General features: G+C 40.7%; 1 protein-coding gene and 1 long non-coding RNA gene across 5 annotated transcripts in view; both read left to right on the forward strand.

Moving 5' to 3' along the window:
- The window catches only part of FARS2 (phenylalanyl-tRNA synthetase 2, mitochondrial), a 214,550-nt gene that overhangs the window by 164,212 nt on the left and 36,249 nt on the right, over nucleotides 1-14,089 (forward strand). The window lies entirely within an intron of this gene.
- Nucleotides 151-2,522, forward strand: LOC310767284. The gene is made up of 2 exons (XR_014550839.1): nucleotides 151-704; nucleotides 940-2,522. It is a non-coding gene; the product is annotated as an uncharacterized lncRNA (long non-coding RNA).

Genomic DNA, 14,089 nt, shown 5'->3' on the forward strand with positions numbered 1-14,089 from the left:
ATTCGTTCAAGAATGGAAGATATCAAAAGTTTGGGAAAATAGGACAAAAATCTGCTAAAAATGCTGCTGTGCGTGACTGCCAAAGATAGAGCCTTAGGACTCCAATGAGCCAGAAGGGTTTAACACAATATCATAAGGGGCAGCCTGGAGGGCATTCTATGTCAGGGCAATTGATATGATTTGGTGTAGACGCACACTGCTGTTTCTGCAATCACAGTTGGGCCATTGGTGACATTGTAAAAACAGAGTTATGGTTGGATGCTGTGCCGTTTGCCCTGGTCCTCCAGCATTATTTTAAGCAAGTGGAGATAAGACTGTCATGAGGGAAAGGCAAGGTGCTTTGTGGCAGTGTGCTTTAATCCCGTTTCGCACGTTTCCCAGGTTTGGCCCTGAGACGAAGAACTCCAGTGCTGAGCTCTCCACACTTCAAGCCATGGCTGGAGCTGGTTTCAGGTCTGCATGCGAGGGCACTAGCTCAAAATGATGTTCCCAACCCAACAAGAGGCAAATTCACCACATTGGCTGTAACAATGAGACCTGTGCTTTCTTGGAAATAAGTTTGTCCGAAATAAGTTGGCCTTTTTTCTAAGCCAATGTGCCCAGAGAAAGGGCAAATAGCAGCAGCTTGACTGCTCACTGGGGCAGGATACGCTGATGATGATAAAATTGTACCGACTGCCAATTAGCAACTGGGAGCCAGTGTGGTGTAGTGGTTAAGAGCGGTGGACTCATAATCTGGTGAACCAGGTTCGCGTCTCCACTCCTCCATGTGCAGCTGCTGGGTGACCCTGGGCTAGTCACACTTCTCAGAAATCTCTCAGCCCCACTCACCTCACAGAGTGTTTGTTGTGGGGGAGGAAGGGAAAGGAGAATGTTAGCCGCTTTGAGACTCCTTCGGGTAGTGATAAAGTGGGATATCAAATCCAAACTCTTCTTCAGTGTGCTGGTTTTGGTGTATAAAAGCCCTGTGCAGCAGGGGACTAGGATAGTGATGTTAAATTCTCGAGAATAATCTTTTGGAGAATATTCTCGATTAATGAGAATATTAGAGAATTTTCATTTATAATAGGAGAATATCAAATTAAAAAGTAAAACGTATTTTATAGTTAAAGTTAAACCATTCTAAGGTGATGGCACCAGTAATTGTCATGTTAAAGTTTGGTATAAGGAAACTCAGTCAAATTGTATTTTATTCTTCCATTAGAACATGTACATGTTATAGGACAAGTCAAAAAATACAATTGGCATGCTAAGGTTTGATACAAGTAAAGTCAGTAATAGGCTATCTTGTGTTTCTCATAGCTCTAACACCTAATAACTGCTTTGGTGACTAAAACACAGCTTGATAAACAAAACTATATGCATACATATAAAAAAGAAGCAATTAACATTAAATATATTATCATTATATGATAATATATTTCAGTATGTTAATCTCTGGTAAATGGCACCTTGTACCATTGAATGGCACTGCAAAAAACGGTTACTGGCACTAAATAAAAATATAGAAACGTTAACTGTTTAAATCAAGGCCACCTCACATGTTGTTACACATAATTGTATAGGCCTAGGTACTTTAAGTGTATAAAGCATTAAAGCTACTTTCTGTAAAAAAACAAAAAAACCCAAAAAACCCCCAAAAAAATCACACTGTATGGCCAAGGGTACAGAATTGCTAAGAATAAGGTCACACCAAAATAGAGAAAAAGGCTATTACATATAGTTGAAATACATATGAATTCAAATGTTCATCAAATTAAATGAATAGCATTTTTAAAACTTAAAAAAGAAAAAGGTTTTCTGTAGCTCATATTTCAGAACTCTCAATGGTGAATAACACAATGCCCAGTAATGTAACTGGATTAAAAAAAAAAAAATTCATTACTTACACTGGCAATATCACAGCTTGACTTATTATTTACTAGATTTTTTAACTGTGGGTTGTAAAACTGGTTCTTCCATTAGATTTTATAGTTTGTGGAGAATATTCTCCAGGAGAATTTTCTAGCAGAGAATTTTCTCCAGAGAATATTCTCACCTCACATCACTAGACCAGGATACCTGACATCACTGTGCTTTTCAGGTGTGGGTTTCCTAAAGATACCATCTCATCAGGAGGTCTGTTCTGCACAATAAAGGGATCGTGCCTTTAGTGTTGTAGCTCCTACCATTTGGAATTCCCTCCTGTTAAATATTAGAAAGGAGATGTCCCTGTTGCCTTTTCAGCACCTATTGAAGACCTTCCTCTTCCAACAAGACTTTTAAGTTGAAATCTTTCCCGGTCTGCATATAGGTTGGAACTGTTTTTAAGATATTGCATCACTTGTATATATACCAGCCTGGTGGGATGTGCATTTAATTAATTAATAGTAGTAATTAATTAAGTAATTAATTATAACTTCCACTCTAATGGTTCACTGGGTTTTTAGCTTAGTTAGCAGTTCCATTTTGGTACCATGCCTAAAACAGAGAAATATTTGTCATTGTTACATGATTTCATAAATAAACCATTATGTAATTTATTATAGAAGTACGCTATGCTGGTGCTCCTTTCTATACCAATGACATTCTGCCTGCGTGTTGTGGCACTTCCGCCATCCCACCCACCCCCATATGGCAGGGGTTATGGGTCCAAGTGGCCCTGGAAGCAAGAACTCTGGGATGGGGATTACATGGACTAAACACTTTTGCAGATTCCCTGCAGCAGAATCTCATCCACTGTGAGCAAGAAGAGACCAGCAGCATGCAACCTAGTCAGCTGTTCCAAACACATATATGTAATTTAAAAAGGAGCCAGGACCAAAGAGGATTGTCACATAAACAAGATGTCTAGGTCTTGCTATCTCCTTCTAGGAAGTATTCTAGTCAACATGGGAATGGAGGATCACAGGGAGATAAGAGGCCTGGAAGGATCAATGCTTCCATAGGTTTTACAAACCTAAAAAAGGTGCTGTACATCTCGTTCCCATGAGACCCTTCTCTACAGGACGAGAAAGGAGGGGCCTCAGAGCAGCAGGGAGAGCTAGCTTTTATCTCTGCTTTCTCTGGTTGTTTTCGTCAACAGAGAAACAAACCCTGGTTGAGAGAATATATCATGGTTAGGCAAACTAAGGTCCGGGGGCCGGATCTGGCCCAATCGCTTTCTCAATCCGGCCCGCAGATGGTCCGGGAATCAGCATGTTTTTACATGAGTAGAATGTGTCAGTTTATTTAAAATGCATCTCTGAGTTATTTGTGGGGCATAGGAATTCATTCATATTTTTTTCAAAATATAGTCTGCCCCCCCCCCCCACAAGGTCTGAGGGACAGTGGACCGGCCCCCTGCTGAAAAAGTTTGCTGACCCCTGGGATATATGATAGCCATCTTCAAACATCTAAAGGGCTATTACATGGAAGATGGAGCAAGCTTGGCCAAGACCCAAATGAATGGATTCGAGTTAAAAGAAAGGCGATTCTGACTAAATATCAGGAAGGGCTTTCTGACAGTAAAAGGTGTTTGATAGTGGAACAGCCTCCTTCTCCTTCCTTGGAGGTTTTTAAACAGAGGTTGGATGGGCATCTGTCATGGATGCTTTAGTTGAGGTTCCTTCATTTCAGGGGGCTGGACTAGATTACGCTTGGGGTGCTTTCCAACTCTCCAATTCTATGATTCTCTTTTTTCTCAATAATGTCTCAGTATCTTTGACAGAGGCTTGAAATTTCTGGAATGTCTTATCAAGCCTGAGAGGCACTGCCATAAAGCAATAATAGCTTGTGTCCAATGAAGATTAGATGGGAATGGGGTTTTGGCCAGGTGTGAATTGCCTGCATCTGTAGGATTTTAGGACCAGACAAGTATTTGGCATGCTCTCCAGAAAGACATTTTGGTGGTGTGGGTTCTTTTGCTTTTGATTGATTGGGTCAGACTGGAAATTCTTGCCTCTGGAGAAACAGTCCCATTGGGCAGTAATGAAGGAGGTGTGCTGGAAAGGGGACCAATTAGGATTGAGAATAAAATGTGGTTTAGCAATAAGGAATTCAGAATGCCCTGCAGTTCCCATTGAAGCCATAGCAATTTCTTGGCTGAAAAAAGGAACACATATAAAGGGAACTGCATGACTACAAATGAGGTCATAATCTGCCCTATCATAACCTTTATTGCTCATAATTATTCTTTAGAAGCGAACACAAATGACTTTCTATGCCCAGGGTTAATATTTAGGATTCACAGGGTGCAGTGGATTATTACTATTATTGTTGTTTTATTTTGACTTGCAAATGAAGAACATTTTATTTTAAACATCTGGTTCTGATAACAACACACCCACTGTGCCAGGTTTTTTAGACACTTTTCAGAGCAAATCAGCTCTCCTGCATTAGCCTGTCTGACTCAATAAATTGCTACTGACCTGTCTCTCACGGGCATTGTGAAATGCTTTGCTAATTAGTTAATGTTTGTGCAGTGCTCAACGCTGTAAAACACAGAGAAGTACTAAGCACAGCTTTATTACGCCCATCCCTTCTGACTATCCTAAAGATAGCTGTTGTTTCATTTCTGCAACGAGCTGCAGAGCAGATATCAAGCCAGTTGGCGGCTGAGGGCTGTGCATTTCACATCAGAAGAATGTCAAGCACTCCCACCCAGCCATCATTGTTCTCTTTTAGTTTTATGTCTGGACTTGTAAAGATACCTGACAGCACCCACCAGTGTGCATAAAAGGTTAGCCCAGGAGAGGCTACTTAGGATAATGCATCCTTCAAATAATCTTTCCTTACAGTGAGATTTCAATGTCATTGGGATACAGCACTTCAGGTTGTGCCATGTAAGGTACTAAAATAAGTGTGTCCTAAACTGTTTCTTCTCAGAATCCATGCAACATGACATAGCTCAAAGCCATCAATGGCAGCAGATAGCTTTCCATGGGTAGGCAAACTAAGGCCTGGGGGCCAGATCAGGCCCAATCGCCTTCTAAATCCGGCCCACGGACGGTCCAGGAATCAACCTGTTTTTACACGAGTAGAATGTGTCCTTTTATTTAAAATGCATCTCTGGTTATTTGTGGCGCATAGGAATTCGTTCACCCCCCCCAAAAAAAAATATAGTCCAGCCCCCCACAAGGTCTGAGGGAAGTGGACTGGCCCCCGCTGAAAAAGTTTGCTGACCCTTTTACCTGTCGGTTTGGATAGCCAAAAAATAATCTGTATGGCCTCAGCGCAGTCTCATGTATCAGAACTTGTGTGCCTGTGCAAACTGCAGCTCATAGCATATATATTTAGTTTGGAAACAGGTAGTTGCACCCAACGTTAGTTGTGCTCAGAGTAGACCCTTTGAAATTAACAGACATGGCCGACATAGGCACATTAACTTTAGTGGGTTTGCTTCGGAGGAAACCTGATATCACAATGCATCAGATTGCAAGCAAAGATATGGCTTGCAAGGCACCAACAATCATCTGATTGTCGGAGCTTCTGAATCCCAGTATGTAGCATTCCTCAAGATGCAATCAATCAGCTGAACGCCTTGCACTGGCTTCACAAGACCCCATGATCATTGGCCCTGTTCAGCAGTGCTTTTCAGAGTGTTACGGACTGGGCCGCAAGGCTGTGCATAGCACTTTGCAGGCACCAACAATAAGGTGATTGATGGTGCCTGGAAAGTCCATTTTGGCTCAGCTAACTTTCTCCCTGCCGCACACCTGACATCAGTTGCAGGGCAGTTGGTGTGGCTTGGCTGAAATGCCCTTATAGGCCAGATGGGGCTGCTTGTTGGGCTTCGTTAGGCCGGTGGCCTGGAGGTTCCCCAACCCTGTTTTATTATTATTTATTAATAAAATCAACATTTTAATAACAACTTTCAAAACGTGTCAGTTTACCAGATGCTTGTTAGTTACACCAGTGCCTCCTCATTCATTGACAAGGACAGCTAGGAGCATTTTGAGCAGCTGATTAGAATGCTTTGCCCAGACATTATGTCTCTTTAAAGAGAAGCCTTATCTTTAAAGAAAGAAATGTGAATTTGCAGGGAACGGACGTAGAATGTTTCCCACAAGCAAACCGAATGACTACATTTTGATCACCGTGCATAATTGTGTTTCTCCCCAGTAGGGATGCCACACGCCTGACAAACGGATATTTGCAGCAAATAAACCAAACCAAACCAACCAACCAACCAAACAAACATACAAACATATAAGGGCATTGTAGCTCGTTCACCAGTGTATTAGATGATTTGCCATGCACCACATCTGTCTGAGAGGTGCACAGTATCCTGTTCGTTGTACTTTTCGAGCAGCGCTTCTATCATATTCCATAGCGATAAAGATAATAATAAAAAAATACATGACACTTTTATAGCGTCTTTCAACCTGAAGGATCACAAAGAGCTTTGCACACTATAAAAATGGATATACAAACAATACAAGAGGATGGTTTTACCTGCCCCTTGGGCATAGCTGCTGCAGAGGTGGAACCCAGCAAAATGGACTACTGTAACACAGTAGTCGAGAAATAAGAAAATAAACAGAAGCCAGTTAAAAACTGCATGGGAAGCGAAGCATGCAGAGGGGCTCAAAAACTCAGGGGTTTTGCCAGCATTTTTTAATCTTTAATGTTTGCTTTCTTCTTTCCTAGTAAGAGCTATCTTTACTGGGTCACAGTATTGCTTCTTGGCCTTTTGGCTAAGATCAAGTGTAGTATCCTTACTGGGTCAAGCAGTGACCTGCCTAGTCTATGAACAACAAGATGCTCTAACTAGGAGAAGCTTACAGATAAAATATGACAAAGCCATGTCTGACCTTCAGTGATCTGGCATACTATCTTATGGTCACACATGTTTATCTTTCTTTCTTTTTACTCATCTATTCTTTTTAAACACCAGTTAAGCAGTGAATTCCACAAGCTGAATATGTATGGCTTTTGTGAAGAAGGGCTTCTTTTTATTTTAAGTTGTTTCATCTGTCCTTAGAGTTTTGAGAAAGAATAAATTTCTATTAGCTTTTCCCATGGCTTTCATCATTTTATAAATCTCTGTTATGTCTCTCACTCTCTTTTTTAGTTTTCATCTTTTTAAAAACTAACACGTCTGAATTCCTCAACCTTTTCTTCATATGAATGATGCTTAATCATCCATCATAATTCTAGTTGCCCTCTCCTGTACATTCTCCAAACTCTGTGCCCTGTTTTTATTTAGAAATGTGTTAATCAAGTCACAAGTCAAGAAAAATAATAATAGGAAGATCAAACTGGAATAATAATATAATATAAAGCATTAACTGGTAAATCTGCAAATGCAGCTACCTCATTCTTCAACGTAGAATCCACATTATTTATAAACAAATTCTCCATTTGTTACTACCTTCTAATTTCTGGCCCCAATCCAGCTAAATTTAGCTGGAAGTAAGTCCCACCAAAAACAAAGGGACTTGACTATAGTTATGACTAACTTGTCACAAGTTGATCAAGCCTCATTAGCTCCTTCCCAAACCAGTATCACCTCTCCTCCTGGTTTGAGAAACCCACAGTGATAGCAGTGTCACTGGCTAATTCAGAAGGAGGTTTATAGATAATGATAGAGACATCACCTTGCCAACAAAGGTCCGTATAGTAAAAGCTATGGTTTTCCCAGTAGTGATGTATGGAAGTGAGAGCTGGACCATAAAGAAGGCTGATCATCGAAGAATTGATGCTTTTGAATTATGGTGCTGGAGGAGACTCTTAAGAGTCCCATGGACTGCAAGAAGATCAAACCTATCCATTCTTAAGGAAATCAGCCCTGAGTGATCACTGGAAGGACAGATCCTGAAGCTGAGGCTCCAATACTTTGGCCACCTCATGAGAAGAGAAGACTCCCTGGAAAAGACCCTGATGTTGGGAAAGATGGAGGGCACAAGGAGAAGGGGACGACAGAGGACGAGATGGTTGGATAGTGTCTTCGAAGCTACAAACATGAGTCTGACTAAACTGCGGGAGGCAGTGGAAGACAGAAGTGCCTGGCGTGCTCTGGTCCATGGGGTCACGAAGAGTCGGACACGACTAAACGACTAAACAACAACAACAACATTTCATTTGAGCCCGAGGCTGGAGGATTGGAGATTTTAGTCAAACCTGAAGACCAGGTGACATCCACTGACAGCATCCTTGCTGGGCGTGAAGTGGTATTACAAATTATGGACGATCAGAACCAAAATACCTAACACATAGAGATTTGCAGATCAGATCTGACTATTTATAACAATCCATTGGATGTACAGTGGTACCTTGGTTTACAACCATGATCCGTTCCAGAGGTCTGTTTGTAAACCAAAACAGGTTGTAACCCAAGGCATGCTTTCTCCAATGGGGCCTCCAAAAAAAATTTGTTCATAATCCAAAAAAACCAATGGGTTGTAATCCAAAAAAACCGGGACACGCACTTCCAGGTTTGACATGTTTGTAATCCAAAACGTATGCAAACCAAGGTACCACTGTATGTTAAATTACTGTAGTGAAATAGTGGAGTGACCAATACTTTTGTAAAGGTTCTGCAACCTAGAAGACTGACATGGGATGTGGGGAAACTGGCCTGTCTTCGTACAACAGCACAGGCAATTTCCTGCTGAGATTAAGAAATTGTCTGCACTGAAGGTTCTGCGAAGATTTTGCATTTTTACCTGAATGATTCAGCTTAGCAGTCAGTTGGGTGGCCACATAAATGCTCTCCTGTGACCTTACCTTCCACAAGTTCTCAGGAGTTGGCTGCTTAGATCTTTCCGAGCAAGCCACAATCATGTGGGATTGCACCATGAGGAAGTGACTCACAATTGTGGTGGTGCATAAGAAGTGTGTGCTTCTCCTTTACTTTGTTTTCTGGACTATACATTTTCACACATACTCATTTTCATTTATATTTACCATTATATTCTGCCTTTCAACAGACAATTTTTCCAAGGTGGCTCCCATGTAGCATTGAATTACATTTAAAAACAAACAAATACATAATAAGAAAGCAATCCTAAGTCTTCCCAACCTGGTGCAGCTTTGAGGAACAGTAGGGCCACTGTTGCATGGGAAAGCCCTCCATAACCAGCAGCCAGGACAGGAAGGGAGGGCCCAGTCTGTTGGCATAATGGGAACAATGGGTTAAGTTACACAGTGCTTTTAGAATCATGGAATCATAGAAATATAGCGTTGGAAGGGACCACAAGAACCATCTAGTCCAGCCCCCTGCAATGCCAGACTCTTTTGCCCAACATTGGTCTTGAACCCACAACCCTGAGATTAAGAGTCTCATGCTCTACCGACTGAGCTATACCAAGGAGCACATCCCAAACATCTGGATGTTCTGAGATAAGGGTGCCAGGTGCACCAGGTTACCATAGCAACACCAGCAAGGTCAGGTGTATGACTTGCTGAGCCATTCATTCTCCCATTAGTTCAGGAAATAGGTTTTTGTGTAGAGATGGGTTTAATAGCCTCTAGGGCATTGCTTTCATTATGTTCTTGTCCTGGCCTGTGTGCTGTCAGGGTCTGACTCTGAATCCATGAGAGTCAGGGGAAGAGGCTGTGGATTTGACACAGCTGGCATGGTGATTGTGTTAGCGGATCTCTCTGTGCATATGTATATTTACTTCAAGGACCAGAAGAGCTGAAAATAGGGTGTAGTAGATAGTAATGTTTAGGTTTGTTTTGTGAGTGGAGTCAATAAACACTTCATTACTTTGAACTGTGTGGGAGAGGAATCTTTTCCCCTTAACAGAGGTCTCTGGAAGTAGCTGGGAGCAGGAAATCTCTGAAGACTCTGCTCTTCTGATGCATCTCACTGGTTGAGGAATGGTGAACTAGAAGGGAGAGACAATTCTGATATCTTTAGGCTTCCATCACATGAAGTGATGCCAAATAATACTTTTAAAATTGATTTGGAGAAGAAGAATCTGTTCTCAGAAGCGCAGCTGATATGAGACAGGACGTTTTGTTTTTTTGTTTTTTTTAATTATTTTTTTATTAAAGGTTTTTATAACAGTAACAAACATATAACAAATACATAAACAGACTTCCGGTTTGGGATCGCAAGCAGCAGGGAGCGTGGAGAAGCCGCTGAGAGCTTTTCCGAGCTTCACGGGGGACTTGGGGGCAACGCAAAGGCACTGCGACCCCCAAAATCTCAAGAGGGGCACTCTTGAGGGACAAGCTATCCAGCAGCGTTGGAGTGGTTCCGAAGTTTTTTCGGGTTTTTCTTTTAAGGACCTGAGAACGACGGGACTGAGAAACGCGAATGGTAAGCTCTGCGGACCCCGTGTAGCGATGCCTCTAGCTCCTACTGAAAAAGCGACAAACCTCCGTAACTTTAAGAACAGAACCCTTAGTGTTTTGGGAGTAATTCTGTGCTAAAAAATTCTGGATTAAACACTAAGCGAGATCTGGATGTAAAAGGATTCAAGTGAGGAACCCGACCTGCTTTTCAGAGTGAAAATGGCGCAGGACGTATAGTCGTAAGAGTGAAGAAAGGAAGTGATTATTTACCCGCTGTAGAGAACGGAAAAGTGAAAGTCCTCAGCAATTTATTCAGCGAGGCAAAGGAAACTAAGTAATATAAAAATAACCGATTAGATCTCTAGAGACTTTGTATCTCTTTGGGGAGGAAGACAATAAAACAAGAGAACGAAATGAACAGAGTGGCTTTAAAGAGACAAACATACTGAAGCCTTAAACGCTAATATTGAACCATAAGGAGGAAGGAGGAGAAAGGAGAAAGGACAATATAAAATAAAGGTTTCAAAATAAAATAATAACCTTCCACTCATTTGCCCTTTTTTGCTTTGAATTTTGAAAAACTGAAAGCCTTATAGTATAGCATGGGCAACTGAGTAAGTAAGAGTGTACATTTCTCTTTCCCCTTCTCTCTTTTAAATTTCAAATTGGGACGTTAACTTCCTCCTCACCCTAAAGAGACTGGAGTTTTGACCTTCCTCTTTTTTTGTGTGTGTTTTTACTTCTCTTCTCTGAGTGGTTTCGAATTATTTATGAACTGAGCTCACAGAGACTTTACTAATCTTCATTTGAATACCTACCTCCTCCTTTTGAATGACCGGATTAAAACTTGAGTATCCATGACTCTTAAAGGTTTTGAAAATTGGGACTTCGGTGGAATTGAAATATATTTGAACTTAAGAGAGGAGGGCATTTAAGACTTTCGGAGGATATATTTATATTTTTTGGACGCACCGGACTTGATTATTGGTTTTTTTTTTTGGACCTCTGGATTTTCCTTAATTACAGCCCAACATTGGATTAAGCCAACAAGTGGCGGAAGAGCAAAGAATTTAGAAGCTAAGTAAATATCCTTCCCCCCTCTTCTTATTATCTGTGGAAGTCTAACCGTGTGGGACTTATCAAACTGTATACTAGAGAGTGGGCCTACGCCCCATTTAGCTAATTATCCATATTTCCTCTCTCTACGAACTGCTTCGAGATTCTCGGTTTCTCCTTGGCTGCAGAGACCTATTTATCGAGACCGACCTTTAAAAACTGATGCACTCTCATAGTGAAATGTTGGAATTAGACTAAGCTAGCCAAGTGGATGAAGTTTAGTTAGAAGGAAGAAAAGAGAGCATTTACATAAGACAAAATTAGATATAGGTTAAAGTTATATTGCTGCTCTTATTGTTTGTTTGCTGCCTGGCTTGTCTTGTTCTGTTTGGTGGCTCTTCCCCCGCCCCTTTTCTCATTACAAAGGTTTCACAGTAAGACAGATTATTAACAGTCTTTTTATAAGACCCTTATCTACATACAACTAACAACCTCCTAACAAGTTTATTATTGAAATAATTTGGACTTTTGTATTAGTTGTGAGGTTATGTTAGATTCTACTTAAATTGGGAATTTATAGACGGGAAGTTTTCTAACTAGGTCCTCAATCTGGGAAACTAATTGATATCTGGGACTAAGTTGGGATTTACTTAAGCTTATTTTGCAGTATTAACATACTTGTTGGAACCCAAAGTGATTGAAAACCCTAAATGGTAAAAATTTGTAATCTGGGTGTTTAAGAAAGTGCTTTTGGATATAGTGTTTGATAATTAATTGGATTGGGTTTAGATTGTGCGCCCCCTAGGGGAGAGAATAAACACTGCAAGAGTTTTTTAATTAAAAAACTAGAGAAGGAGAAAATGTCGGGGAAAAATGGAAAAAAGATAGGAGGAACATCATCGGAAAGGAGAGCATCCCGACAAGAAGAGATTAAGGACCTAGATATTTTATGGTTAAAAATAAAAGAGGAGTTCAAGCAGAGTGAAATACATATGGAAAAAAAACTAGGAGAGATGCATGAGTTGATAGATAAGAAAATAGAGGGTGCAGTAGGAGAACTGTCAAGTAAAATTAAAGACTTGACAGTCCGGTCAAAAATTTTGGAAGAAACAAATAAAAAAATACAGAAAGAAGTGAAAGAACAAAGAAAGGAGACAGATAGGATAAAGGATGAGATAGGAGAATTAAATAGAAATCAACATCAAGTTCTGGATAATTTAGCGATGATCGAAATGAAACAAAAACAGTTAAATTTGAAATTTAGGGGAGTGGGAGAAGAAATAAACGAAAATATTAAAGAAAAAATGACCAAAGAACTAGCGAAATGGTTAGAATTGAAGGAAGAAGAGGTTGCATACACGGTGGAAAACGCTTTCAGAATTAAAACAAAGACCAAACAGGCAAAATCAAAAAAAGTCGCAGGAGACTGTTTAGTTATCTTTAACTCAATAGAGATGAAAAATTTGATATTGAAAATAAGCTATCAAAAAAAATTAATTATTGATGGCAGACCAATCATCATCTTTAAAGAGATACCAACCAGACTACTGCGCAAAAGGGAAGACTATAAACAGTTGGCAAACGTTCTAAAAAAGAATAGTATACAATATAGATGGGAGTTCCCTGAAGGGATTTCCTTTTTTTATAAAGATAAAAGATTTAGGATTGCCGAGACTCAAGAAGTGAAGAAATTTTTGCGTAGATATGAGAAAGAGCTAGGAAGAGTAGAAGAGAGATATGAAGGAAGAAAGGAGGATCCAGAGGAGAGAAGAAAGAAAAAAGAGATAGGAAAAGATCAAGAAGATAAAGGCAGAGAAGAAGGAGTAGAGGAAGAAGAAAAGGGAGAGGTAGTAGAGGAAGAGGAAGAAGAAGAAGAGGAAGAGGAAGAGAACAGAGAAAACAAAACCACTCGAATTTAAATTATTAGTTACCTGTAAATTGGAAAGTACTCATTATAATGAATTTGAAAGTTTTGTCATGGAATGTGAATGGTTTGAATGAAAAAACCAAAAGGAATAAAATTGTAAATGTGTTGAAAAAAAAGAATTTTGACCTAATCTGCCTACAAGAGACACACGTGATTAAAAAGCATAAACACATCCTGATACACAAAAAGTTGGGAGTTGAGTTCATAAATTGCATAGCCGAAAAGAAAAGAGGGGTAGTGATATATGTGAAAGAAAAATGGGGAGACTTCCGGTTAGCGCCAGCGCTTAATGGCGGACCTCACCCGGAGCTCCGGGAGAGGTCTACTTCGTAGGTTCGGGTCCTGTCAGCTACGGCGGAGCGGGGACCCTTAAAAATCACAGGCGTGTTGCCTGTGAACCGGAGACTCGGCGGGCACCTTTGCGCCCCCCCGACGCTGTGAAATAGCCTTTTTAAAGGCTGCGGATCAGCGGAGGGGGTGAGAAGCGGTGCTGAGAGTCGTTCTTACCCAGCCTGCGAGGAGAAGCCGCGTCGCCATTAGCGGAGAGCGCTGATTTCTTCCGGCGAAATTGGACTAAAAAACAACTATCCGTGAGTAGGATTGACCGCTAAAATATAATTGGATATCAAAATTAAAGAAATTGGGCACCGAGACGGACAAGCACTAAAAAGGAAGTCTGCTTTCCGTTCTGTAGCAAGATCAAAGCGAAAGGCATTCCAGCTGTAACTGCTTGAGAGGAAATTTGTGGGAGCTAAGAAATTCATCACCAAAGCAAAGAACTCCCTCCCCGAAGGGCAGAAGGGGGGGGGAGAAGATTTTAAAGTGTTTTTCTGCCAATTTTAAAGAATTGAGTCAAATACCGTTGTTCTTATACCTGGGATCGGACGCTCGGAGGAAAGG

This window comes from Podarcis filfolensis (genome assembly GCF_964270895.1).
Source record: "Podarcis filfolensis genome assembly, chromosome: 7".
In the NCBI taxonomy this organism is placed as follows: domain Eukaryota; kingdom Metazoa; phylum Chordata; class Lepidosauria; order Squamata; family Lacertidae; genus Podarcis; species Podarcis filfolensis.